General features: G+C 50.0%; 2 long non-coding RNA genes across 2 annotated transcripts in view; one reads left to right on the top strand and one right to left on the bottom strand.

Annotated features, from left to right (window-relative positions):
• The window catches only part of LOC140684626 (uncharacterized), a 110,945-nt gene extending 92,367 nt beyond the window's left edge, over window positions 1-18,578 (top strand). The window contains exons 2-3 of the long non-coding RNA XR_012057164.1: window positions 17,359-17,555; window positions 17,759-18,578. This is a non-coding gene — a long non-coding RNA (uncharacterized lncRNA). The remainder of the gene's footprint in view (window positions 1-17,358; window positions 17,556-17,758) is intronic.
• The window catches only part of LOC121470381 (uncharacterized), a 256,297-nt gene that overhangs the window by 107,581 nt on the left and 122,748 nt on the right, over window positions 1-25,968 (bottom strand). The gene's annotated exons all lie outside the window — the stretch shown is intronic.

Genomic DNA, 25,968 nt, shown 5'->3' with positions numbered 1-25,968 from the left:
AGCCCGAGGAGCCACAAAATAAAGCTCTGCTTGGGCTTCTTTAGGGTCCGCTCAGTAAAAGTAAAATTTTACACAGTGCTTCGTCTTTGGCTTTGTCACCTTTGCCTACCTCCAGAATGATGAGTTGCAAACAGATTTAATTGTGCCACCAAGTAAGTTGCAAGTGCGCTTTTGAATGTGGTGGTGTTTGGGTAGCTGGAGGGCTGGGTGTCTTTAAGCACAAAATATTCTCTTGCCAGAGGAGTTTTCTCCATGTGATTTAATGTTGGGCAACACTGGCATCCGGTGGGCAGAGGGTTTCCTCCTTAACAGCTTGGGGCAGCTCACTCCCTTGATTTTTTCCTATGGCTTCTCAAGATGATCATTAAATGCAATTTCTACATTAATCTGGGCTTTATTTTCCCCCTTCCTTCAGTTAGGCTGCAAAGCAGGCAGAACAATGTATTGTCTGTTTAGTGTTTTCTTTTAAACATGCCCTGCTATACAGTCTGGGATCTTCTGAAGTCAGCTGCCCCTCCACGCTGATCAGTTTTGTTGCGCAGGGACTCTGCCTGCCTCACACCTCAGGCAAGTCTCTGTTCCTCTCTTGAGCGGGACAGGAAGGGTCTCCATGGTTCCTGCTTCAAACCAAACCCTCCTGTCTGACCTCTTTGGGCCCCTTCCTTGTCCACAGACATTATTGGTGCTCTTTTACTAGGGGAAACTGTAGAAAAGCCCCCAGAGCCTGAATGAAATCAAATCCCTCTTACACCCCTCAGCCCTCCCTGCCTCTCTCGCTGTTCTTTCTTCTGCTCTCACCTCTGCTTTCAGCTCTTCCCAATGTACCATCATTTTCTGATGCAATTAATTCTTATTGCTTCCAAATCATTAATAAAGCACCTAATTGTTGCAGCATCTCTGAGAGAGAGAGGGCATGATTTATGTTTGGAATGATATTTGAGCTACTCCAGCCTAGGCCTCAGATCTGGGCCTTGTGAGGCTTTCCAGCCTCTGGCGCAGTTAGAAATTAAGAGCTTGTGGCGCAGTTTGAAATTGTATTAAGGTATGATGGGAAGCACTGGGCTGTCTGGGTGTGAAGTAGTATAGGTTTATAGTGTGAGGTTTAGGTCACCTTAAGAAAAAGACACACAATGTTCGCTTGCCAATGAATGTGCCTTTGTAAACTGTAAACTGTATAGAAGTGTATATAAGCTGCCATCTCCTCTCAAATAAACAGAGAACGTTGCATTAATCATATTGGTTTGACGTGCGTTCTGTCCTGTCCAGCTTTCCCGTTTTATGAGGACCCTGGGTTCACGTAATTAACAGCAGGCCTGACAATGAACCTAGCAATGCCACACTGTGTACTTTTGCCCCTCTCCAGCATCACCCTTTCCTTAGGATCTCAGCTGGCGTTCCATCCATTCAAACAACCTGCATCTCCCAGTCAATTTGAAATATTCCTCCCCCCTACTCCAGTATTTCTCTTTTATGGTGCAGCTGTAGCTTTTGCTAATTGTTCATTTAATGACAGGTTTTGGTTTTTTTTCCCTAAAGCAATATTTTTCTTGAGAAGTTGAATTTAAAGGGGCCATAAATGACTAATAGTAATTAATAAAAATTAAGAAATAATTATTTAAATGTATATGCTGCCTGGAGTCAAATTCCTAAATCCCTGTTGCTGTTAGATCAGCTTGGGGTTTTATTCTCCCCTGAAGGAGCAGCAGTGCCCAAGACTGTCGGGAATACTCCAAGTGATGGAATAACTCTCCAACAACCCCAGGAAGCTGAGGGCTGGGGGTATGTGGTGGACCATGCCGGCAGCACATAGCTTACTGCTGCTCTCCTCCCTTGCTGACAGGAGGACTGGCTGTGCCAGGGCAAGAGGGGCTTCGGGGACCTGGTGGACAACTTGATCCTCTTGAAAAATACTGCCTTTAACCCGTGGAGAGCCCTGCCACTTCCACAAGACTGTTAGAAAGGGATTACACATTTAAGGGCAAGAGAGTTACATTCAAATAAAAAAGCAGCAATAAAAGGCTTTTGTGGTTCAGAGCATGAATCAGCCTTTTACTGCTTCCCCTTGCAGGGAGCACAGTCACAGGTGCCTGACTCGGGGATTTTTATATCTAGTGGTGAAATATCTGGGGGACAGCCGTGCCAGGGAGCAGGCACAGGACTCTGTGCCTGAGTCAGCACTGCCCAGCCAAGGATGCTGCAGCATCCTGCTGGCTTCAGGAGGGAGATGAGTGTGATGGCATGGAGTCAGGGACGTGATCCCATCGTGCAAAGCAGGACTTGGAAGTGCACAGAGATGGTTTTGAGGGCCACTTCACCCCAGCTTCCCTCTCCTGATGATATTTAACTGCTGGTGGTTTTCTTTTGCCAGTGTGGACTAGCTGAAACTCAGATCCACCACTCCAGCTTATTAAAAGGTCACGTTTTACAAAGTAGCACAGCCACCCTAACCAAATGCGTGCTGGCTAATTGACTTCGGTGTGAAATTAGGTTTGTGGTTTCTGTGGGATCAAGTGTGGCTTCCTCCTCTCCTCCACAACTTCCTTGGTTTTGTTCCCAGTCGCTGATGAGCATTTGATGTGCAGAAAAGACCTCAGTTTGCAGCCAGAAACACACATTCCAAAGCCCTGGCTTTGCCTACAGCCAGGATGGTGCAGAGGCAGGAGGACTGGAGAAGCTGGGATGTAGCAGAGCAGAAAATGCCTCATGGGGCTGAACCTCAGCAGGCAGTTTGGGAGCTGTCAGGCAGGGTAGGTATGAATGCCCTACAGGTAGGGCATTAGGTCAACATGTCACTTTGTTTCCACTGCTCCTTGCAGTGTCAAGGGGGACAGAGCTGGCCACTGGGACACTGACCAGTCTGCGTCCTCCCTTGCTGGACCAAAGGGTATATGCAGCACAGCAGTAAATTGTTTAGCTGAAAGCATGGGAGAATTCGTGCCTTGCACTGCAGCACCTTATGTCATTTAACAAAGCAGGCGTGTGTCAGCTGTGGTGACAGAGATGCTCCTTGTCAGCTGGGCTGAGCGAGAAGCCCTGGTCCATTAGGCAACACGTGCCAGAGTGCACAAAGCTGGAAGCAGGCATCTCTGCACAGAGTGAGCCACCCTGAAACAAATCCAAACACTTGGTGTGACAGAAATATTCAGTTGGGTCTCCTCTTGCCTGCCAGCACAGCCTCATACGTGACAAGCAGCTAAAAGCCCATGTAAGAAGAAAGCCTGTGCAAGAAAAAATTACTTCTCACCTGCAAACAGCTGAGACCCTTGGAAATACCTACTAGCCCACCTCAAACTGATGTCAGGACAATGATGGGTGCTTCTTTATAGGTGCAAGCTTTTCAGTCCCCACCTGGAGAAGCAGAAGGAAAAATACAGGCTCCATATATGCACAGCCAGGAGAGCAGCTCTTTGGAAGTCCACGGCCTTTGAAGATAGCTGTGGTGAATATCTGTGAGGAGAAAGAGTGGCATGGGGGTGTCCCACCTCCTCCATCTCCTGCAGAGATTCTGTGCTGCGTGGCCCCAATCCCCAGCTTCACGTTTCCAGAAGTGGGACCTACAGTGGGAGCAGTGTGGAGCTCAGCTGTGTTTGCAGCACTTCAGAGATGAGATCATAACCCCAGAGGCAGAGCAGAGTCGAGCTCCAGGTAGGCAGGGAGACGTGAGCTCAGCCACTCACCGGGGACAGTTAATCCAGCATCAGCACTGGGCCCATTGTGGGGTGGTGTAATGCACTAAAATGTTTCTTGAGACCAGCCTTTAGTTACATAAAATACAATTACGAAGCTTGTGTGGTATTGACTGCTTCTGCAATTTTGTCTTTATAAGATATTTTTTCTATCATCTAATTGGGTGGCTCCTTTCAGGTTCCCAGAGTACTCTTCTTTGTGCTTCAGGGGAATTTTTGTTACTCTTTAAACAATAATTCTGAAAAAAAACCCGTTCTGATTTGTAGTAACTCTCACACAAAGGGAAAGCTCCTGTTTTTTCTCCCCACAAGCCATCCAGTTCTCCCACAGCCTTCTTAAATTCCTAGCCACAGAATGGTTTGTGCTGGAAGGGGCCTGAGACCCCATCTGACCCCAAGCCCACAAACACGGACACCTGCCACCAGATCAGGCTGCCCAGAGCCACGTCCACCATGGCCTGCTTTGACCACACAAGAGGTACCTTGAATCCAGATCTTGTCCCATTATCCATGACACGACCACTTGACCACTAACTGGCTTCAGCACAGTTTGCTGAGCTTTCCCCATTTCAGTGGTTTCCCTCTTCTGCCATAAAACCTGCCCCAAATTCCATCCAACCTTATGAACAGGAATGGTTGCAAGCTTCCCTCCTAAGGTTTTTAAATTAAGACTTAATGAAGACTCAGAATTTAAGGTTAAATGTTATTAATTATGTTTGTACAGTTCGATTTCCTTGGCAAGCATTTGAGATAAAAAACAAAACAAAACAAGCCCCAAACGACATTTGCACATTCTAGAACACCGCAAATCCTTCCTTGAAAATGCACAAGAAATCCCTGTAGAGCACTGGTACACTTTCAGCCAGCCTCCTGTCCAATTTCCTGGGGAAAAAGAAACCAAAACAAAATGCAAGTTCACAACCTTGTGATTTTAAAAAAAGTGAAATATCTTAAATATTTGTATTTGTCTGTTCTGGCTGCTCAGTGTGCATTATAGCTACATATGCAATTAACTTCTATTCCACACCTCTGCATGGGTGAAGATCTGAAGTACAGATCCCCTTTGCATCTACTATACATCACTTTTAAAGAATTGCCTCTAAAGTATTACATTAGGCTGCTGTTTACCTTCCACTTAGGTCTTTCATTACAAATCCAGCCATTGGCTGGATCAAGTTTTCATTTCTGTAATATTTTTTTCTCGCTGTAGCAATGCCTTGTAAACAGCCTCCTTACATAGGACTATGAGTGAGATGGAAAAGCCAGGGAATATCTTGTGGTATGAGGAAAAAATTGCTGTGCTTACTGCCTTATAAAATTCACTTGATAAATTTGAATAATCTGAATTTTTATTGCAACAGTTTTTAAAATAAAGAGGTACCATTTTCCTCTTTCTTTTTTTTTTTTTTTTTTTTTTTTTTTAATAATGCACCAAAATCTTAATAAACTATTTTGTCTGAACCACAGGGAGAAATGAAAGGCTTTTCTATGTAGTGACTCACTGGATTATTGAAAACAACTATGTGGCTGCAACTGTTTGTCTTCCTGATATATCTTTCTCCTCTGTTTTTAATAACGAGATCACTGTAGAGCTTTGATGAAGAATGAAATTTCTTTATTTTCCAGATTTGTTTTTTTGACAGAAATATTTATGTGGGTTAGAGAAATGCATCTAAAATGACACAGCTCAAGTCTACCAGGATCAGATTTTTACATACACTAGTTGCGGAAATCTGCCTGCCCATCTTAATTCTCATAATTTATCCCCTTGTGTGTTTTTTCCTTCTGTGGATCAGACAATCGATTTTTCCTCCCTTTTTGTGAATAAGCCTCTCTCAGAAATGAGACACATGGCTTTAACTTCTGGGGGAAGCGTTGGCACCTCTGCCAAGGAAAGGGATGTGAATTGATGGGCTGCTCTGCTCTGGAGCATTAAGCAGATCACACTCCCACTGCAAAGTGCCATTGTCAACATTAAACCCTCTTCTTAATAGCCCACTGGTTTGGGTTTTTTCTGTTTGTTTGTTTTCCTTTTCAAGTGTATCTACAGTTAACTGCAAGGAAAAAACCCAAACAGCAGAACAGTGCCGAGAAGGGTCTCCCTCCTAAATAGCCTCAGGTAGCTGCTGTAAGCTCTCCTCTCTCCATAGGTAGGAAGCAGAAGTGTGGCTGTCTTAACCCATCTCCAACACCATTACAGACAGTAGAGGATGTTTTTAAAAAATTAATTATTTGCTATGGGATTCAGGAGGAGATTGTGTGTTTTGGTGCTGCTTGACATGCTGACAAGCAGGGGAAAAATGTTGCCTTGTAATGTTGCAATGTAAACTTGGCTGTCTCTGTTGATTGAGAGATGTCTTACGGAAAGGTACTAGTCAGTGTAAACCCCAGGATACCCAACAAAGAGAGATTTCAATAAAAATAGAGAGCCATTAAAGTAGCTCACCCTCTCTTCACAGGCTCAGGTGTAAAGAGAGATGCTACCTATGCATTTCTCTTGATCTCCATGCTAAACAAAGCCACAAGCACATGGAGCAAGTAGCATTTCAGATATCACCATGTTCCTTTCAATTAACCTGGAAAACCTGTCCAGGGCTGAGCCCTTTCCCACTGAAACTCCAGTTTAGCATCACTGACACAGAGAGACAGATATTCCCTCCATTGTGCAATTTGGGGTGGATTTTTTTCCCCCACTATGCAGAACAGGTGAACAACTTTCTTCTTCTTAGGCATTTACAAGACTTTTTAAAGATCAAAGCAACCAAGCAACCAGGTAAAACAAACTGCACCTGCCAGCCCGTTGGACCACTGTAAAATTCAGTGCTGGAAGGGACTTTCTTCAGAACAGTCTCCTGGCCTTCACAAGGCATTCACCTTAGTCTTCCTAATGACCTCTCTGCATTGAGCTCTATTGGCAGAGCAAGGCTTGGGGAGCCATCAAGAGAAGGTGATGGTACAAATGTCTCCACCTTTGTAAATAAAATATCTCACACAATACAGGGCTGCCAATGGTTGGTTTTCTGGCTCTCACACATCTACTCCTCTTTTGGAGGAAGCTGAGAGTGCAAAGGGAGCAGAGCCTGCAATGAATCCATCAGCTCAAAAACAGGATTCTAAACTGGAGATAATCCTTGTCCTCTCAAAACTTTAATCTAAGGGAGCACAAAAGGAAAAGTAATCATCTCTTGTTGGTCAATCCCTTTGCTCAGTGTCGCAAATATCACAGAAAGAGATGCCATCCGCACGGTTTGCTTTAGATCAGGAATAACTCCTGTTCCAGCCATTGCTGGGGGCTGTTAAGGCTTTCAGGTTTTTGATGTATTGAGGAAAGCCTTGACAATGCAGACAAACTGCAGTGAAATAAGAGGCTGGCTCAAACATTAATGACCCACTGATTCTGTGTGAGACAAAGAGATGATTGCACTGTCTGCCTTGGCAAGACCTCTCCCTTCACCGCCCTTGGTAGGCATCCCTTCAGTGACTGCAAGGGGCAGAGCTGGTCCCTCAAAGTTTTCTTCCTTCCCCCCTACTCCCAACTCCCGTCCTTGTCATAAAGAGTAGGAATCAAAAACAAGCCTGTGGCTTTGCTAGCATAGCAGAAGAAAAATCAATCTCCTTGTTGACATGGTGAAAGAAAAGTGGAGTACCTGAAGATCAGTTTTCCCATCTCCAGATGCCGCTTACACTGATAGGCAAACTTTCACAGAAGAAGGAGAGTAATCTGCAAGTGCTCTGCTCTAGTGCGGATTCATCTGTCCAACAGCAGCAGATAAAGGTGAAGGCAGCTCACTTCCACACTCACTCCCTAGTTTGCATCTAGAGAAAGTTTTGAAATTTGGGAAAGAAAAGAAGATAATTTGCAACCATGAAAAATGAGATAAAACAAAGCAGTGTAGGGAAAGGGAAACTGAGCAAAGCAAAAAAAACTGGCACATTTTTACCTGTTGATGTTGCTGTCACCAAGGGGGCTTTTTATTCTCTTCAAGCCAGGCAAAACCTGAGGCGTAACCTCTCCTCCAGGGCTCGATATCCAGAGGAGTCACCTCAGGGAGCACGTGGCAGAGGTGGCCGTGATGCTGAGCTTTGGCTGGGAGTCCTCTCAGGAACACGACAGGTGTGGTGAGGCATCACGGAGCTCTTGGCTGCATCAGCTACCCACCTGTGATTGCAGGGATGCTCAGTTGGCAAAGAGTCACCCTTCCAGCAGTGGGATGCTTCATAAACTGCTGGAAAGTCTGGGAAAGAGGTCACAAACACTGCTGGGAAGGTCTGGGAAACACCTCAAAAGAAAAGGAGAAATGGGAAAGAAGAATAGAAAGGGAAAAAAAAAAAAGGCAGAAAATTAAAAAGAAAAAGAAAAAAGGAGAAAGGGGGAAAGGAGATTTTGTTGCAACGAATGCCTGCTGCGAAATAGCAAGGCTGGAACTCCCCAGAGTGCAGCGGAGATGCTCCGGAGCCCGCCGGGCCCGGCGCTGCCCGTGCGGCCGCCGCAGCGCGGTCCAACACCGCCTCTCACGGCTCTGCTGCTGCCAGAACCCCGCTTTTGGGGGCCGCGCAGGCAGCTCCTGCCACAACCCACGGCACCGATTCCACCCTGCCACAGCTCCAACATCGCCGGGGCGCGCCCCGTGTCCCACGGCGGCAGAGCGCAGCGGGGACCCGGCCAGCCGCACCCCGCAGTCACTCCCCAGCTGGAATTGGGGTAGGCGGGGTGGGCTCCTGCCCTGGGCCACTCATCACAGACACGGGGGGACTTGGAATCAGAGGGGGAGCCGATTACCCAGCCCTGGCTGCACCCTGTGTCCACACTGAGCCACCTTCACACCAGGTTTACACCCACATGAAAATCCCAGAAGAGCACCTCAGCACATCGACTGCTGCGGACGCCTTGAGTTCTCCTTGTTTTGACTTTGGCACAGACACTGGAAAGAGATGGTTTGATGTCGCCCTGATTCTTGAGTTTTCTAAAGCCTTCTGAGTTTACATTCTATTGGGAAACTTTCCCACACAGTTTCTGTAAATAACGTGTTGTTTTGCATTCCTCCATGGGGGTGGAGAGACTTGATGTACTAGTGTTTTGTCCAATGTCTTTGGAGAGGTGGCCCATTCACTCTCCAATCCACTGTCACCTTTGGAGAAGTATAACAGTTGGAGTCAGAAAATAAACTCTCTCTTTTACCTTGCAAAGTGACAAGTGGCTCGCGTTGTGCATTCTCGTGTCCTATAGCCACAGTTTTACTTCTCAACATGGAAGAATTTCCATTGAGATGGAAAAAAAAACATCGAGATGGCTTTAAGCCCAGGTAAAGCAGATAGCTGCCCAGAGCAGGTGCCCTTGATAGATGACAAGGCAGCAGGTTTGCTGCCGCAGAAACTGTGAAAAGCTGAGCTGGATGGTGCCCCAAGACCCTTGAAGATGGCTCAGGGTGTGTAGGCAGCAGACACAGTTGGGATGGAAGGAAATAAAGAAGGATGGTCTCCCTGTCCCTTCAGTCTGGCACTAAGGAGGGATGAGAGGTCCCCAGGGCATTTCTCATTCCTCTTCCCCAGAAGCTGATACGACCTCTGGCCCAGGCATATCAACTGTGCCTGTACCAAACTAGGCATTTTCAGTTCAATGTAAGCAGCTTCTAAATTCACACACCCTGGGCTCCTCAAGCATTTTTATCTGCCCTCCTTACCCCACCCCCCCCAACAAAAAAATGCAAGATCCTACTAAATAAGGACAATGCATCCACTTTCTGTTGCAGAGCTCATGCACCTGAGCTGCAAATACAACTGGCTGGTACAAACATGAGCTACATTTACATTCTGACGGCCTAACAGCAACCCAGAAAGTTTCAGTCTATCCACTCCAGTTCTCTCCTGATCTGCATCTCACTGAACAATTTTGGCCCTCAACATTCACCTTCCTGTTGCAGACTTGTGGCCTCCAGCCCTGTTCCTTTCTACCTCAGCTGCCATCACTGTCCTGTGAAACGTAAACTTTAAGGCATTTAGAGATTTTGAGGAGCTAAGATTTTAGTTAGAAATAAGCCTTACTAGAGTTAATTAAAATAAGAATAATAAATGAGTAGGCCTTGATGAAATTAGGAGTTAGTAGTTAACTAATAATTAATTGCTTGTCAGCACAATGTTTAGTTAGCTGGGTTTATAATGAAGAATATAGAAACTGATAAATAGCTTTTAGGAACATAAGACAATTGTGGGCCTCCTCTGTTCTGAAACCAATTGAAGACAAGGAATGGGAGTTCTACCAAGAGTTCATTTGTCATACCCGCATTGAAAAGGTAGAAAGGTCAGAACGAGGAAGACTTCATTTACTTCCTCATTTTGGGACCCCTCCCCATGAAAGGGACCACCGACCCATTTCAAGGGACAAACTACGCATGCTTAATAGCTTTTGGAGTGATTAGCATACGAAGCGGGGAATGAGATGTACCAAAATTATGAATATGTATTTGTATTTCAGGCATTCAATACTTGTATGGATAAAAAGACTCTGTAATCACCTGGAAGGTGCGGTGTGTATTTGGGAGCTATCCTGCACGCCGCCTGGCATCGAATAAACATACACTTTCTAACTTTAAACTGTTAGAGAGTTTTTGTCCGTCACAGTTGGATATCGATACTAGATCAATATCCATATTTTTTTAATAAATCACCTGCTCCTCAGTGGTCCTGACTGGATGGTGCTTAAACCATGTCTTAACTGAGCATCACCAGTGAGCTGAGGACCAAGGCCTGGCAAAGCAGGAAAAATTACCAGCATGGGTTTGCTGAGAGACCAATGTCTGCAGGACTTATCCCTGGTAAGAAAAATAAATGGTATGTGAAGAAATCAAAAGGTGATACTGCATTGCTCAGGGTTTGGTTCAATATTAGCTGCAATGCTACTGTGTGATGTGCTGGCAGTGGTAAGTAAATAGATTATGCACTAAGCTTTGTACACTAAATAGTCCATTCCTGAATATATACTTCTCAAATTAATCACTGACAGAAGCTAATGACATAGTCTCAAGCCAAGAGGCTTGAAATGGCTTTGCAGAGGCAACCAGTCTTGATCTCTACTGGCTGCAGAGTCCTCCTGCTCTTGTTTCTCCCAATAAAACCTATTCTGCAGGTGCAATTATTCAGTGGCTGGGGTTAACTCAATGCTCTAAAGGATGAAAGTAAGGTAATCGGCTATATTCATCTTGGTATTTCTTTTGCATGCTCTAGGATCATAATTACAAGACAAAATATTATCGCAGGAGGCTGAATTTAATAAGGTATCAGCCAAGGGGACAGGACTTTAAGTGCATGGGGATACTATGCTGAGTGGGACTGTTGGGGAGCCCCAGAAAAGATGCTAGGTTTATATTAGCTGATTTCAAACTCTCTGTCAAAATGTGCCATATCCCTGGCTGTCAATGTCATTCCTAACAACACAGGCTTTTCCCCTCTTCCACAGGCTGGAAAGAAACTGGCCCTTATCTTCTTTCTAACTCTACCCTCCCCACTAGGGTCTGATCCAGAGCTCGCAGGTCCTGCTAATGAGAGCACTCATGGTGGGAATATGGACACTTACCAGCTCCAAGGCCTTCCCCAGCAGCAAGCTCAGGCTACCAGGCCTATGGATCCTGGATCATCCTTCCCACCGAGACTTCCATTGTCACGGCTCTTCCACTGGCACATCTGCGCTCAGCTGGGACTACTCTGCTCACCCAGGCCTGCTGGTAAAGGATGGAGAGCAGCCTGGCCAGGTCTTTCTCCAGCTCCCTCTGTGCTCTTGGGGAAGGTAGAACCTTCAACAGGAAAGCAACTGGTGCCACAAGGAGTGGGTGGCATCAGGCAGCTCTGGGGAAGCCCCTCAGGAATGCTGTATCCTGAGGGAACACTGTTGGCCTTGACCTGTGGGCACCAGCAGAAGCTTCAAATCAGCTGCCTCAGCTTCCAGGGCCTCTCTTAGCCAGCATCCTGATGTGGATGCAGGACGGCTGCCAGGCGCTGCTGGGACCCAGCGGGACAGGACCAGCTGTCTCGTGTCCACGCAGCACCCGTGACACAGCCAGGGCCATCCCGAGAGCAGACAGACGCTCACGGGCCAGCAGAGAGGAGCAAGGAGCCCTGGGCTCCTCTCAGGGTATCTCAGCTGGGCTCGCTCCACAACACGCCCCCATTTGAAGGCCTGCTGATGCCCAGCTGCCAGAAATGCCTCCCTTGTGCTCTCCAAGATGCACAGGGAGAGCCAAGGAGCAGGATACCTTGGCAGGCAAACCTTCCAAGCCTTTTCTGAGGCCAGGCACACACCAAGATCAGCCAAGACTCTCCACCACGCTGCCTGGCCCACCCAGCCCAGCTCTGCGCTGGCCCTGGGCCACAGCAGCTCCTGGCAAGCAGGAGGCAAATGCATCTTGCCAAGAGATGCAACACAGCAGACAGGGAAGATGTGAAAAGTGAGTGTGTAAAGGCCTTTTAATTCACAGCTCCCACAGAGAGCTCTGGGGCTCACAGATGCACAGAGATGGTTCTGCTCACCCCTCTGTCCAAAGCGGGGGTGACACACGCTGCTGCAGGTGCTTGGGTTGGTCCCTGCAGGTCCAGGTGGATGCCAAACCTGCTCTTCACTGTTGGGAAGGGTAGATAAATATGATTAAGAACCATAATATTACAGCCAGGACGAATATAACGCCCCCTACTGGCTGTACAATAACCCTCACCTACAGAGGGGTCCAAAAGCCAAATGGACTGTTCCATCTCACCCCCCAGAATGTATGGTTCACCCCACATCTGTAACCCTCCCCTGAAACATCAGGTGTCTGTGACCCCATTGGCCCAGGTCCTGTTCCAGCCCACCTTGGAGCACCCCTTGATAAGGGGTCTCCGGGGGGCTGGACACCCTCTTGGATCTTCCCCTCTCCTCCTGGAGCGTCCTCCGGGAGTCCCTGCTCCCCTCTTTGTCTCTCCCCTCCCCCATCCCCTTAGGCCCAGCCACGTGCTGTGTCTAGCAGCTCGAGCCAGGGCCACAATGCATCCTGAATAAACCTGATCCCCCAAGAGCAACCACAGAGATCTCGCTTGTATCTGTCCGTGGAATACAAATAAACGTCTTTACAGACTGGCGCCAAACTTCAAATATGAACCCACGGTGACCTGCAACTGCACCCGTCTGGATGCCTTTCCAGCTTTTCTACCTGTAGGACACCTTTCCATGGACAGTAACTAAATAACCAGGTATTTCCTCACCATCGTGGTCGCGAGCACGGCATTTTGCTGCTAGGCAGCGACGAAGCCGGAGCTCTTTAAAAAGTCCCGAGGCCATCCTCCAGCACCGCGACTTGTTATCTAGTAGCGAGTTTTTGGAGCCCTTCGAGGATTTCTGGCCGTTATTTCTCCGAGCACAAGAGATCGCCGTGATTCCGCGGTGACCCAAGGCTTTGTGAGGAGACTTGCCGTGGCACGCGGCCACGTGCACACAGCACAGGCGAGCACTGCTTTGCACTGCCCGTGCTGAAGCTCTGAGGGGGGTTTGGAGCTCCCGAGCACCGGAAACCGTCCCTGAGTGAGGACCGAAACCGGAGCTCTGAGGAGACCCCCGCGGAGAGTCCTCAGCACCGACTGCAGTGAACGTTGGAACCTGACAGAGGACCCCGCTCCTGCGACACCGAGGTGAGCCACACTGGTTTAAAAATGGGACAATCCCACTCTGCATCTGATCGAGATCTCTATAAGCAACTTAACCACCTCTTACGTAGCCATAACAGTAACTTGCCTAAAAAAGAGCTACAAAAACTCCTAGAATGGATCTTACTTAATTTCCCGAATGCCGAGCGCTCTGCTGTGTTTTGTGGAGACTTTTGGGAGTCCGTGGGACATACACTTTTTAATGATATTTCACGGCGGGACCCCTACGCTTGCGAATTACTCCCTGCGTATAGGGCGTTAGCAAAGCTCTGCGCTTCTCAAAAGCTGCTAATAGCAGCCAAACCGCTCCCTGCCATGGCTCAACAACCTCGTCGGGCCGCCCGCCCCCCCCCCCCCCCGCTGCGGTGACTATGCCGGCGAGGCGGCTGGCGACTCGGCAGTTTCCGATCGAGGGCCTCCCCTCCCTGCCACGGCCACGCCCTCCCTCCCGCGCAGCCCAGAACCCGCCCTTGCGGCCACCTCCTCCCGCCCAAACCACTCCGCGGGCCCCGCCTCCCCCCTGCCCGGCCCCCCAGCATTGCCTGTCCCAGCTATGGTGGCTACTATAGCCGAACTTTTACAAAATCAAACAATGGCTATTTTGCAAGCACAAACCCAATCAATGGCTATTTTGCAAGCACAATCTCAAACGTCAGCTGCGATTTTGCAGATGCTGCACACGCTCGCCTCCGCGGCCGCCCCCCCGACCCGCCCTGAAGCCCCCTGGCCCGGTGAACACGCCGGTCATGCGCCGGCTCCGGGCCAGGCGGCTCCCACTCCCGTGGCCACGCCCTCCCTCTCGCGCGGCCCAGACCCCGCCCCTGCTTCCACCGCTTACCCCCCGCGGAGCCCGGACCCCACCCCCGCGGCCGCCGCACCGCCCGTCCTTCCCAGAGATGCCCCGGGACCCGGCGCCGTACCCCTGCTGCCCGCCCGCCTCCTGGACTCGCGGCCGGCCCCCCCGGCAGATGCAAACCTGGTGTCCCCACCTCCCCATCCCCCTGAGGTGCCGCAGCCCCTGCCTCTGGCTGCAGAGCCCCGGAACCCCCCGCCGCCGGCACCACTTCCTGGTTCGCCTGCCCTATCACCATATCCCTCTGCATCCCTCCCTCCGCTGGATCTACAGCCTGCCGCAGCACCCAAAGCCACAGCTACAGGAAATCCTTCCGCAAATGCCAGTTCCCCACAGGTGCTGCTGCCGACGAGCTCCACTCCTCCTGCTCTTCTGCCTCAGCTGGCAGCAGCCCCTGCCTCCCACACTAGCAGCTCCTCACCACACCCTGAGGGAGGCACCATGCATCCACAAGGTGAAGGCAACAATGTGACTGCAGCTTCGACAAACAAAGGACAGACAGAGAACTATGTTACCCCTGCAAACCCTAACCTTTCTATCCCAATCTCACCAAATTCTCAGCAAAGTGCTAACAATCTTCAACTGAAAAACTGCCTTGAAATAAAATATGATAGCTGCAAAGACGACAGTCTGCATCCCCAAGCCATGCAAGTGGTATTCAGCCAGCGAACAGCTGTCCCCTCTCAGGAGGTGAAAGAAGTCCTAACAGTACTCAATGACAGTGGTATCTCCTTTTCCTATTTTAAACCACTGTTAAAAGGTACCATAGAAAAAACACGCCAAACCCTAAAACGCATCTTAAATCAACAGAAAGGAGGAGTAGATCAGGCTACACCTCAAAAGAGGTTGAATAAGGCTCTATATGTTCACAATTTTCTAAATAGCTCTACAGAAGAGCCGGACCCCCCCATCTACAGACACTTTCTGAACAACAAAAAAGCAAAAATTAAGGAACACCCCCCAGTTTTAATAAAAAACTTAGACACAGGGCAAATAGAAGGGCCATACAACCTCATAACGTGGGGAAAAGGTTTTGCTTGTGTTTCTACAGGTCAAGGACTTAAGTGGGTCCCAGGAAAGAATGTGAAGCCTTACCATGCACCGAAATCCGCTGACACCCCCCCACCAGACAGTACTTCTGCAAGTACAAGCCAAGAAGCCAGCACCCAGACCTGAACCACGCTGCGTCATTGAGAGAAAAATGGACTTATTGTTTATATGCATGCATGTTGCTTTTGTTCTTCTGTTTCAGTTTTTGTATTGAAGTTTTACTTGTAATTCAACCAAGGACAAATGCCTGAGTAGCTTTAGCCAAGCCTGCAAGCTCTAAGACCACCTATATATCTAACACAAACCCTAACACACCTTTTTCAACCCGTTTAATTATAAGACCTTTTCCAAAAAATTCTGACAATGCCTCCCCTACTATAATCAGTGATTTGATAACAATTAGGCCATCTCAGCTACACAGTTTACTTAATGGTTTGAGCCTTGCACCTTAGTTAAAGGAACTCTGTAAAATAAGCTTGACTGTTCCAGTAGTAATAAGTATAGTTTTAGTAACAATACCCTGTACACCTCCAAGTGTGCAAAAAAATAGTTGTTAAGTCAATATTTAGTATTTCAAATGGTTCAGTGAAAACAGGGGAGATGTTGGGAAGGGTAGAGAAATATGATTAAGAACCACAATAGTACAGCCAGGATGAATATAACGCCCCCTACTGGCTGTACAATAACCCTCACCGACAGCGGGGTCCAAAAGCCAAATGGACTGTTCCATCTCACCCCCCAGAATGTATGGTTCACCCCACATCTGTAACCCTCCCCTGAAACATCAGGTGTCTGTGACCCCATTGGCCCAGGTCCTGTTCCAGCCCACCTTGGAGTGCCCCCTGATAAAGGGTCTCCGGGGGGCTGGACGCCCTCTTGGATCTTCCCCTCTCCTCCTGGAGCGTCCTCCGGGAGTCCCTGCTCCCCTCTTTGTCTCTCCCCTCCCCCATCCCCTTAGGCCCAGCCATGTGCTGTGTCTAGCAGCTCGAGGCAGGGCCACATTGCATCCCGAATAAACCTGATCCCCCAAGAGCAACCACAGAGATCTCGCTTGTATCTGTACGTGGAATACAAATAAACGTCTTTACACTTCACAGCCTTCTCCCTTCCCCTGTCCCTCTGCCAAGTGCAGCGGGCCTCAAGGACTGAAAGGAGCACAGAGAGCCAAAGGGGGACACTTGCACCTGTCTCACTGGGAGCTACCTGGGAAGCACTTTCCTTGAGAAGTAAGTCCCTGTCCTCCAAATGCATTTCCCCAAATGTGCAGCTTTTCTGCGCAACACCAACACACCCTTAAGAAACGCTGGCAAGGCTGAAGGACTTCATGTCCTTTCAGGACAGGCACTCCAGCTCCAGCTGCTATTCCCCCAAGTGCCTTTCCAGGTGGAGGCTCAGACGTGCAGCCCCAGGCCCTCTACAAACACAAGCTGCTCACTGCCTCTTCACCTGCCTGAACTCCTGCCTGCGCCCGCGGCACCAAGACCAGGCTGTTCCTAGCCAGAGCCCAGAGCCCTGCTCCCGCAGGACACTCTTGCCAGCACCTTCCAGGCCTCTCTGCTGTGCACACAGCGCTTTTCATGCCCGCTCCCAACAGGCTCTGGAAGGCAGAGCACAGCCTGGCTGCCTCTGCCACCAGCACAGCCCAAACACAGGCGGAGGAAGAAGCAGCAGGGGCTGTTTTGTGGCCATGCCCAAGAGAGACTGGAAGGGTGCCCTCCCTCTGCTCTCACTTGCTTGGCTTTCTGACTGGCTCTGAGCCTGGGGCTGCCATTCCTCACTTGTGGGCACCAAAACCACAGCCGGGATCCCGGCACTGCCTGAGAGTGCTCTGGGCACTGGCAGGGTTGTGCGTCCCAGTCTTGGGCACCATGCTTCTGCTTCCTTTGCCCTCAGGCACACCCAAAGCTCCCTGCTAAGCCCGGATAGTCACTGCTTCTGCCCTCTCCCTGATCCTGTGCAGGGATGGAGCACTGCTGAGCTTTCAGGAAGCTATTCTTGAAAACTTCCAGCATTCCAAGATCCTTTGCCCTCCGTAGAAGCTTGCCACGGAATCCCTCACAGCTGGCTTCAGAGCATACTCAGCTTGGCTGTTCCAAATTCCAGGGGCTCCAGGCTGCACAGCAAGATCTGCAAGTCCACAGAGTTGTGGAACTGCACCTTCAGCACAGGCACATCTCCAGCCTGATCTGCCCTCGTTCTGTGTGTGTGTGCACAGAACACAGCGTGGTAAAGAACAGCAGCAGGAGCCTGTGTGTCCCAGGGCCCGGGATTTGTGCTGCTTCAGCTCCACAGAGATGCAGGTAAGGGGGAGAAACCAAACTCTTTATTAATGGAAGGGAAATGGAAGGGATGAGATGGGCAGGGTCTGAGGGCTGGAGGAAGGGAGCTGTCAACAGGGAGGGGGAAAGCAGCAACTATGGGAGCTTGCAGCAGGCACAGCTGTGGCCAGCATCAGGTGTGCCTGGAGCTCCAGTGACGTTGAGTCCTTCTGCTCTCTTCACAGTCTCCTGGTACTCTGTTGTCGTGGTTTGACACGGAAAATGAATTTTCTCAAAAGAAAGAGGTCAATTTGGCTATTGACCAATTGAAGGTGGACACGCCTCTGAGAACAGAGAGGGGTTAAAAGCAGAATTCCCAGGAGAACTCGCTCTCTTTGGTTCCGGTCAGCGTGCAGTGCAGGACTCTCCCCTGCCCATCCGTGGCTGGGCGGGGGAGGGGAAGGCCCGTGGCCTGACTGAGGTAGGCCAAAGGGTGGAGGGGCCTGGGAACCCCCTGCAGATGGAAGGGTGGAGAAAATCTGGGATGTCTCCGTTTCCCCCCCGAGTCTCTCTTTCTCGAGAGAGAAAAAGACAGCAGTAGTTTTGCCAGCAGTTCACCGCGGGGAAGAAGAGCTGGGGGGGGCCGCAAGGTGCCCAGCTGCCTGTGGGAGCGGGAGCCTGGGCAGCAAGCCATCTCTGGGAGTTGGGACTTTTAACCCTTCCTTGAGAAATGAAAGCTTTGTGAAATTTTTCTCCTCCTCGGTTTGAAAGAGAGGAAGAGAGACAGCTTGGACCCTGGGATGTTGGAAGGAGAAATTTTAGGTGGGAGGAGATGATGGAGTGGCTTTTGGCTGGACTTTTTCTTGGTAGCCACAGACTGAACTGATCTTCTTCTCCAAGAGAGACTGTATTTTAGGAGGATGCCGGTGAGCCAAAGAGACCTGCTTCAGCTGGGAAAAGACAGAAGTTGAGCGAACAGAGAAAAGTTAGGGAGGTTTGTGGTGGTGTCCCCTGTCTTCAGAGAAGAAGAGAAGATCTCTGTTCTTGGACCCTCAGCCCCAGGGGGAAATGAGGGGGAACTGTGGTCCCAAAAATAAAAAACTGAACTGTTAATTTTTCCCCTCTTGGCAGGGCATCCTTGAAAGGAAAAATCCTAATAGCAGTCTGTCCATCCATGCATTGGTGGTGAGAGCACTGTGCATAGAAAGGAGAGGGCCACCATGGCAAACTTTTTCTCCGGGTGGTGCCATGTGTGACATGGAAACACAGGATGTGGCAGCTGTGTTTCCTGGGGGGGTCCGTGGCACAGGAGGGGCTCCTCTCTTCCTTGATGGACTGAGTATCGATTGTCTGTAGGGTGGACACCTGATTGGAGTCCAGGTTGTGTCTCACTGTGGTTTGTTGGGGTTGGGTGGTGAGAGGAGGAATACTTTGGAAGGTTTTCATTTTGAATTTTGTGTGGTCTTTTTATCTTTTTTTTCTTTTATAGTAGTATAGTAGTAGTAGCTTAATAAAGTTTTTTTCTTTGTTATTAAGCTTGGGCCTTCTTTGCTTTGTTCTCGATTGCATTTCGCAGCATTCAATTGAGAGGTTGCATTTTCATGGGGGCACTGGCATTGTGCCAGTGTCAAACCATGACAGCCATACTCCTTGATTTCCTTCTCAGGCTTTTCCAGTCCAGGTGTCTCCAACTATGCCAGGGGGCAGTGTCTGGGGTTGACATTCCTTGACGTTTGCGGATGATGATCGTAGATTTTTCTCGATGGTCATTATGGTTTTTGGTATCTTTTGAGTTATTCCCAGTTTATTGAGATGTTAAGCTCATTTCGCTTGAGTGGTGTAACATCCCTTTAAAAACCCATTAGAATTCCTTTCCCCAAGGCAAAGGCAAACCAAGCCTGACTAGAGAAATGAAAAAAAATTAAAGTTGGTAGATTATCCAACACACATGTGCAGAGCAAGCCCCCAGCTGCTGAGTGTCAGGAGAAGGCTGAGGGAAATGCACCCACTACGCCCCCTCTGCGACTCACTCGGCATCTGGTGCAGAAGTTTGGATGCCTGCAGGGGTTGCTTGTCTCCTCTGGGTCTGTTTTTCCTTCCCTCTGGGAGGGCCTTAATGGAAATCAGCTCCATTTCTCCTGCAGACCAGAGTGGCAGGGAGTCACTTCAGGCTGGTGATATTCTGATACAAGGAAATGGGTGTGCATACAAACCAGGCTGTGAAAAGCCAGGGTCCACAAAGGAGCCAGAGGAGCCCTGCAGCTTTATTTGAATAAAGGGAGAGAGTCCATGGGGACATCTGCTGCTGGGGTTTTCTCTCTCAAAGATTTGGAGGACACAGCCTCCTTTTAAACTCCTGGCTACATGCTGCCCTCTTCCTTTCCCCACTGGCCTAGGTACCAGGCCAGGGGACTGCAGGGACCTTTGTACCCTCTTTTCCTTTTGCAAAGTATTACTTCTGGTCTCCATCCAAACTGTAATAGATAGAATATGAGATGATTTGCTCTCGCAATTAAGGGATGAATATTGTGTGTATCTTAGGAGAAGCTTTATTGATGTAGAGTTATGTTATTGTGATTTGTTGTTTAGATGTGCTCCGTTCTCCCCACAGTCCCCTTCCCCCTTTTATAAATGAAAATTAGTCCAGCCAAATTTAAAATGAAACAATAAAAAGTTATTCAGGATTGAATTCTCTCTGAGCAGGCCAAAAGGAAAAGGACAGCGCTGAGCCCAGGTTCGGCACTGGGTGCGTGACAGGAAGGAGCCTCTCGGCAGAGGTTCCCCTGGACACACACACCACCCTCCCGGACCCTGCAGTTCTTATAGGAAATTTTCTGCCCGAGGCCAGGATTTCAGTCACCTACCTTTTCTTTCGAATCAGAGTCCCACATATTCATAAAGTTGTTTTCTCTCAGCCGGGGTTGAACAATCCAGGTCCAGGTGTGGACAATTTTTCCTGATGAGGTTATGGGAGCCGTGGCATTCAGATGCATCAGCCCGGAGGACTCCAGCGATCCCAATCTTGAGTCGCTACCAGGATGATCAGCTCCCAGGTGTTCCAGTATCTCCTTTTGGGACAGCCCATCTCCAGACTAGCCACATGTATTAAATTGTAAATGAGGCATTGTCTAAAAAAACCCTGGCTCTGGTGTAAACAAATACGTGTGTGGGGGGCAGCTTACAGTGCTGGTATGTGTATTGTGTAATAACTAAATATTATACATGCCAAATCATATTTGCCTTGATTCAATACAACAATATTTCATTAGAGTAAATTATAATCATACATCTCACCCCCCACTCCCTGTTGTTCCCACCAGACAGCCTGGGCTCTCTAGGACAGGTAGAAAGAAGGCGTGTGTGGTATTCACATACCCTTTGAACAGTGAGAGACACAGGCTTTCCCAGGAAAATCCTGGGGAAGGCTGTGAGAAAGCTCAGAGAAAGAAGAAAAACAATTATCTCCATTTGCTTCATCTGTTGTTTGGCACATGTGGAATGTGTTATGGAGATTGTTTACCAAAGAGGGATTTCTTCATTGGACTCTGGTGATGGTGTTTTGATTTCATATGACCAACTGGAGCCACTCTGGGTTGGACTGTCTCTAAGGGTCATGGGTTTTCCTTCAGTATAGCAGTAATATAGTTTTTAGTATAGTATAATAGAGGACAGATTAATAAAGCATTTTGTCCAGCCTTCTGCAAACATGGAGTCAATGCACGTCATGCCCTGCAGTGGGGGTCCACCACAATAGGTATCGACATATACCCCTTGCATGGGAGAGTTAGGAATGGAAAAGCTTGTTGCTGGGGGGACGCGGCGTGACAACACCTGACCTTCAAACGCAGCTACAAGAAATAAATTCCACCGATAAACGGCAAAGAAGGGTTGACTGACAGACTTTGGGAGGGGCCAGGGGTGGCAGATGCACTCTCCAGGAATGTAAAAGGTGAAGCATCAATCTTGAAGATGAGGCAGCCACCTGGCAGGTAGCAGCCATGGGGCAGGGGGCCTTCCCAGGCCTGTTCTTCCTTATTAGTCCTTCTCTTATGTTTTTGTAAATGTTTAATAAACGTTTTAAAACTTTTAAAGTGTGCAGTTGTTTCTCACAAAACCCAGTCCTAAGGTGGGATGGTCGTGTTACTCCTGACAGGAATGGGCTCCCTGCAGTTCGAACTGTTCTGCAGCCTGTGCTTTTCCATACCCTGCTTTGCTCTTCAGGTGGCAGATGGCTTGGGCAGGTCACTCCAGACACACGAGAGTGCCAGGGTAGGCCCAATCCCTAAAGCTCTCACAGAGCTGTGCTTGACTCCAAATTAGGTAAGCATGAAACGGATTTTAAAGACTGTAGCACATCTGCAGATTCAAGGGATAGTAAAGCCAGTGCTGCACTCTGAGAACTAAGTCCACAGTCTGAGTTGTTGATGTCATTTAACTAATTTGCAGCTCATTATTGTGATGATGATGATAGTAGCATAGAACATTTCCTTTTTTTTTTCCTCCCCCAAATAAAAAGGTGCCATTCAGCTTCTGGAGAAGAGAACTCTCAAAGGTGCAGTTTGGCAGTCATGGAGGCAGAGGTGGGGGAGAGACAGATATGCCCTGGAGGGATGCTCTGGTGGGCTCCAGCAATTAAACAAACTACTTTGATACACAGACTGGGCCATTTTCAATACTAAATGGCTGCATTAAATGGTTTTCCAGGCCTTATGCTGGCCAGAAAGCTTTTAAAGGCCATGGGAGTTTAGCCTCCATGAGAAAGGCAGCATCAGTTCCTGTGCCAGGTGAGACATAGCGTTCAAAAGCTCAACTTGTGTTTAGAGAAGCCACCAGCCTAATGCAAGCAAGGCCAGAAAGCTTCTCCAGTCCTGCTGAGCGCGTGTGGCAGAGCTGTTGTGTTTTACAGCAGCTCCATGGCATCGCAGCAGCTGCAGCAGTGGGCTCAGGACAGCCTTGGGGCGGGCAGGGCGGCAGGAAGCTGAGCAAAGCCCCTGCTCTATGACTGAGGCACTATGTGCAGAAGCAAAGAAAGATGGTGACTTGAAGAGATTCCTGCTGTGCTCAAGGTTTGCCTCTGAAGACTGAGAGGTGAGCTTGTCAGGAATCCCAGAAAACATCAGGGAAAAGGTTTTAGGTTAGTTGTTGTGATTAGGCACAAGTCTCCAGTGGGAAAAGAGCCTCTGAAGCAGGCTGGGAGTCATAGGGTGTCTTAGTTTTCAGGAGAGCATAGATTACCAATTAAATACAATTTTAATTTTTATTCTAGAAGTTTTTCAGAATTCTAAAACTACTTTGAAAACTATAGAACTGTTGTGGGAAAAGGGACAAAATATTTGGAGAATTTTCTATGAAAAATATTCCTAAATCCTGCAAAATGAAAACTAAACACAGTAGCTGCTGGTCTCAGGTGTCCGAAGCCCAGCTGCTGCCTGCCCAGCACTGGCTGTGCACAGACAAGCAGCTCCGCCAGTGCTGGTGGGAGCACCAGGGACCAGAGCTGAAGCCCAAAGATGCTGCTGGAGTCAGGCCCTACCCTGGCAGGAGGGCTGTAACTCCTGTCCTGGCTGGACACCAGGGCCAGCACCTTTGGGGACAGAGGGTTCTGTTATGGGTGGTGGCAGCATGTCCCCAGCAGTAAGTGGGTAATGCAGCTGTGGAAGGGATGTTGGAAACTGGCTCGTGGATGGCTGATGACAGGCACAGGTCTGCGTGGCTGAAGTCTTTTTCTGGTCTTGTGAAGCTGCAGAGGCACTGCTGTGGAGAGAGGAGTGGCTGAGGCCCCAGCTGCCAGTGGCACACAGGGAGCCTCCTGCACAGCAGAGCCCAGAGCTGGCAGGGCTCCCCAGCACGGCTGGAGCGGCTGGCACACCTTGGCCCAGCTGGACAGCTGCCCCTCAAGGCCCCGGCAAGCAGGGTACGGCTCTGGGCAGGCTCCCTGGCCAGGGGCGGGCCCCAGAGCATCTCTGCCTTTCAGGGGCAATCTCATCCCCGCTCTTTCTCTTCCCCACCTTGCTGTGCCTCTGCCCTGTGCCCCTGGGGCTGCTCTTGGCCAGGCAGCCTCAGTGGGAGCCAGCACTGGCTGCAGCCCAAGCGGGCCCCCAGGACAAGGCCCAGCAATGAAGGGGCCAAGGAAAGCACTGGGCACAGCAGAACCTTCAGCAGAGTTCTTTGGACAGCCACGGACTGGCCACAACTCCACTGCAGCCTGACTGGAAATGTTTCCCATCTACATTAGACTTTTAAAAGAAACTGTTTGAGGGAAAGATGATGAAAACACTCACCTTTTTCTCTTGCAGTAACACCAGATTCCAACACAGGTGAACATGAAGGAAAGCTCCAAAAAAAGCAGACCTGCAATTAACTGTAGCAAACAGTGTGTTTCCCAATAGCAACGACTTCTGAGGCTTTTCTGGGCATCGGGAACAGGTGTTGTGGGGCTGGCAGCATCTGTGGGAGCAATGGGGAGCGTGAGCCCGCACTGTGCTGCACTGCTGAGCTGGCAGCACGGTGGATACGGCCAGGACGTTCTCTGTTTGCCCCAGAGCTGGGGCCTGCAGGCACCTGGCCACCCCTTGGCACAGGCTGTGCCATCCAAAAAAGCCCCGCAGGCCGTCAGGAGAGCCCAGGGCCAGCACAGCTGCTTGGGCCATCTCTGCTTGGAGGGACAGGGGCCAAACCCATCCCTGAGCAGCCCCTGCCAGCCCTGGCCCTCCCTGCCCCGCGACAGCTCCCCCAGCCCCAGGGGACAGAGCCAGGCCCTGTCAGGACCCAGTGCAGCCCCTGCCTAGTCGGGAGGCAGGGCTGGCTCTGGCCCTGGGCTCGCAGCAGGGCTCCCGCTTGGGGCTGCTCCTGTGCCTGGGGCCTCTGGGCACTCAGGGCTGGCTGCGGGAGCAGCTGCAGAGGGAGGGACATAGTTGGTGCATGAGTCCCGATTCCCCGGGACTGTGAACAAGCTCCAGAGGCCTGGAAGCCGAGGTACCTCCAGCTTTGGCTGCTGCCAGGCCATGCAAGGGCAGGGCCTGGGGGAAGAGCTGCTGCCACACAGCCCTCCTGAGAGCTGAGCCCGGCTGAGCCTGGCACAGCAATCACCTCTCGTGCCTGTGCCCGTGCCTGGCATCGCCTTCCTTCCTGCAGCAGAGGTTGGCACTGAGCCACTGCTTCCTCCGGGATGTGCCTCCTTCTGCAGAGATGTTTGGTCCATTTCTTGAGAAAGGAAAAGAGACAGCTGGATCAGATGGAACCATCCGCCATTGAGGGAGGTGGCATCGTCAGGAGGCAATGCTTTTCAAATCATGGTTAAGGACCAGAAAAACATCTGGGTTTTGGGACTGGGCCATGGCCCTCCCTCCTTCAAGCACCTGCCAGGCCTGGGCAGAAGTCATAAGGGGATGGCCCAGGGCGGGGGCACACTCGTGCATGGTTCTGTCCTGGCACCTGCAGCGATGCCCCCCTGGCCGAGCTTTGGGCTCTGAGCTGGCAGCTCTCGCAGGGGGAAAGGCCTTGACCTACCCTCAGCATCTCCCAGAGCCTCCATCCTGAACGTGGGTTGGGAAGCCAGATCACTTTCACCATCAGGGTTATCTGCAAAGAAAGGCAGGGCAGAACAGCTCCCGTGGCACTGTAGGAGATCCTCAGGCTGCACCCAAGGCTCAGCCCCAGGACGCAGCTCTGGGCTCGGCCCCTTCCCTCTCTGCTCTTCTCTGGGGCTGCACAGATCACACAGAGGGACACTGGCATTGCACACAGGAATAAAACTGACAGCTAAATGTTCCTTCCTCCCACTGACAGTGATCCTGTGGGATCACTCAGGGCTCCAGAAAGGGAGCAGGGCGAGGCTTCCAGGTTCCTTCAACCCTGAGATGATGTTAAGGGAAGTGGAAGATGGGTGAGCTCTTGTCACACTGACTCTGATTTTTGTCTCAGGAAAGGCACATTGAAAACTTACCTCCAACATCATCCAAGAACTTCAAGCCATTTTCCAGCATGGCTTCCAAATAATCTAGGTTGCCATCCAAATCTAGAAGGGAGCACAGATCAGAACCATTTCCTTGGTGTGCTGTGGTCCCCTTCTGCGTTTAGGAACTGAGCACTTGCAAGGGGGTTGGGTAAGGCCTTGGGATCCAGATGTGAATGGAAAAGGCCAAAGGAGCACAGGGCCTGGGGAGCTCTGGGCTTGCTCCTGGTCACTGTCCATGTTCTTTACAGGCCCTGGCAACATCCATGGATGGGCAGCTGGAGCAGCCTGGGGCCCTGGGGGTTCTCTTCCTCCCACAGAGGAAACCCTCCCTAAAGCCCAGGGGGAAACTGCAGCAGGCAGTTCCACAGGTATCCCTGCCTCCCCCTGTCCCTCCTGCCCTCTTACTGCTGGGACAAATCCCTCAGCCCAAGGGCACATAGCCAGGCCCTCTCAGGACACCCTGGAGCCTTGCTCTCCCCCTCTGCCCTTTCTCCACCA

The sequence above is a fragment of the Taeniopygia guttata genome, chromosome 8, assembly GCF_048771995.1.
Source record: "Taeniopygia guttata chromosome 8, bTaeGut7.mat, whole genome shotgun sequence".
Taxonomy (NCBI): Eukaryota; Metazoa; Chordata; class Aves; order Passeriformes; family Estrildidae; genus Taeniopygia; species Taeniopygia guttata.
Note: the sequence above shows the minus strand (reverse complement) of the source record. Positions and strands in the feature narration are given on the sequence as shown.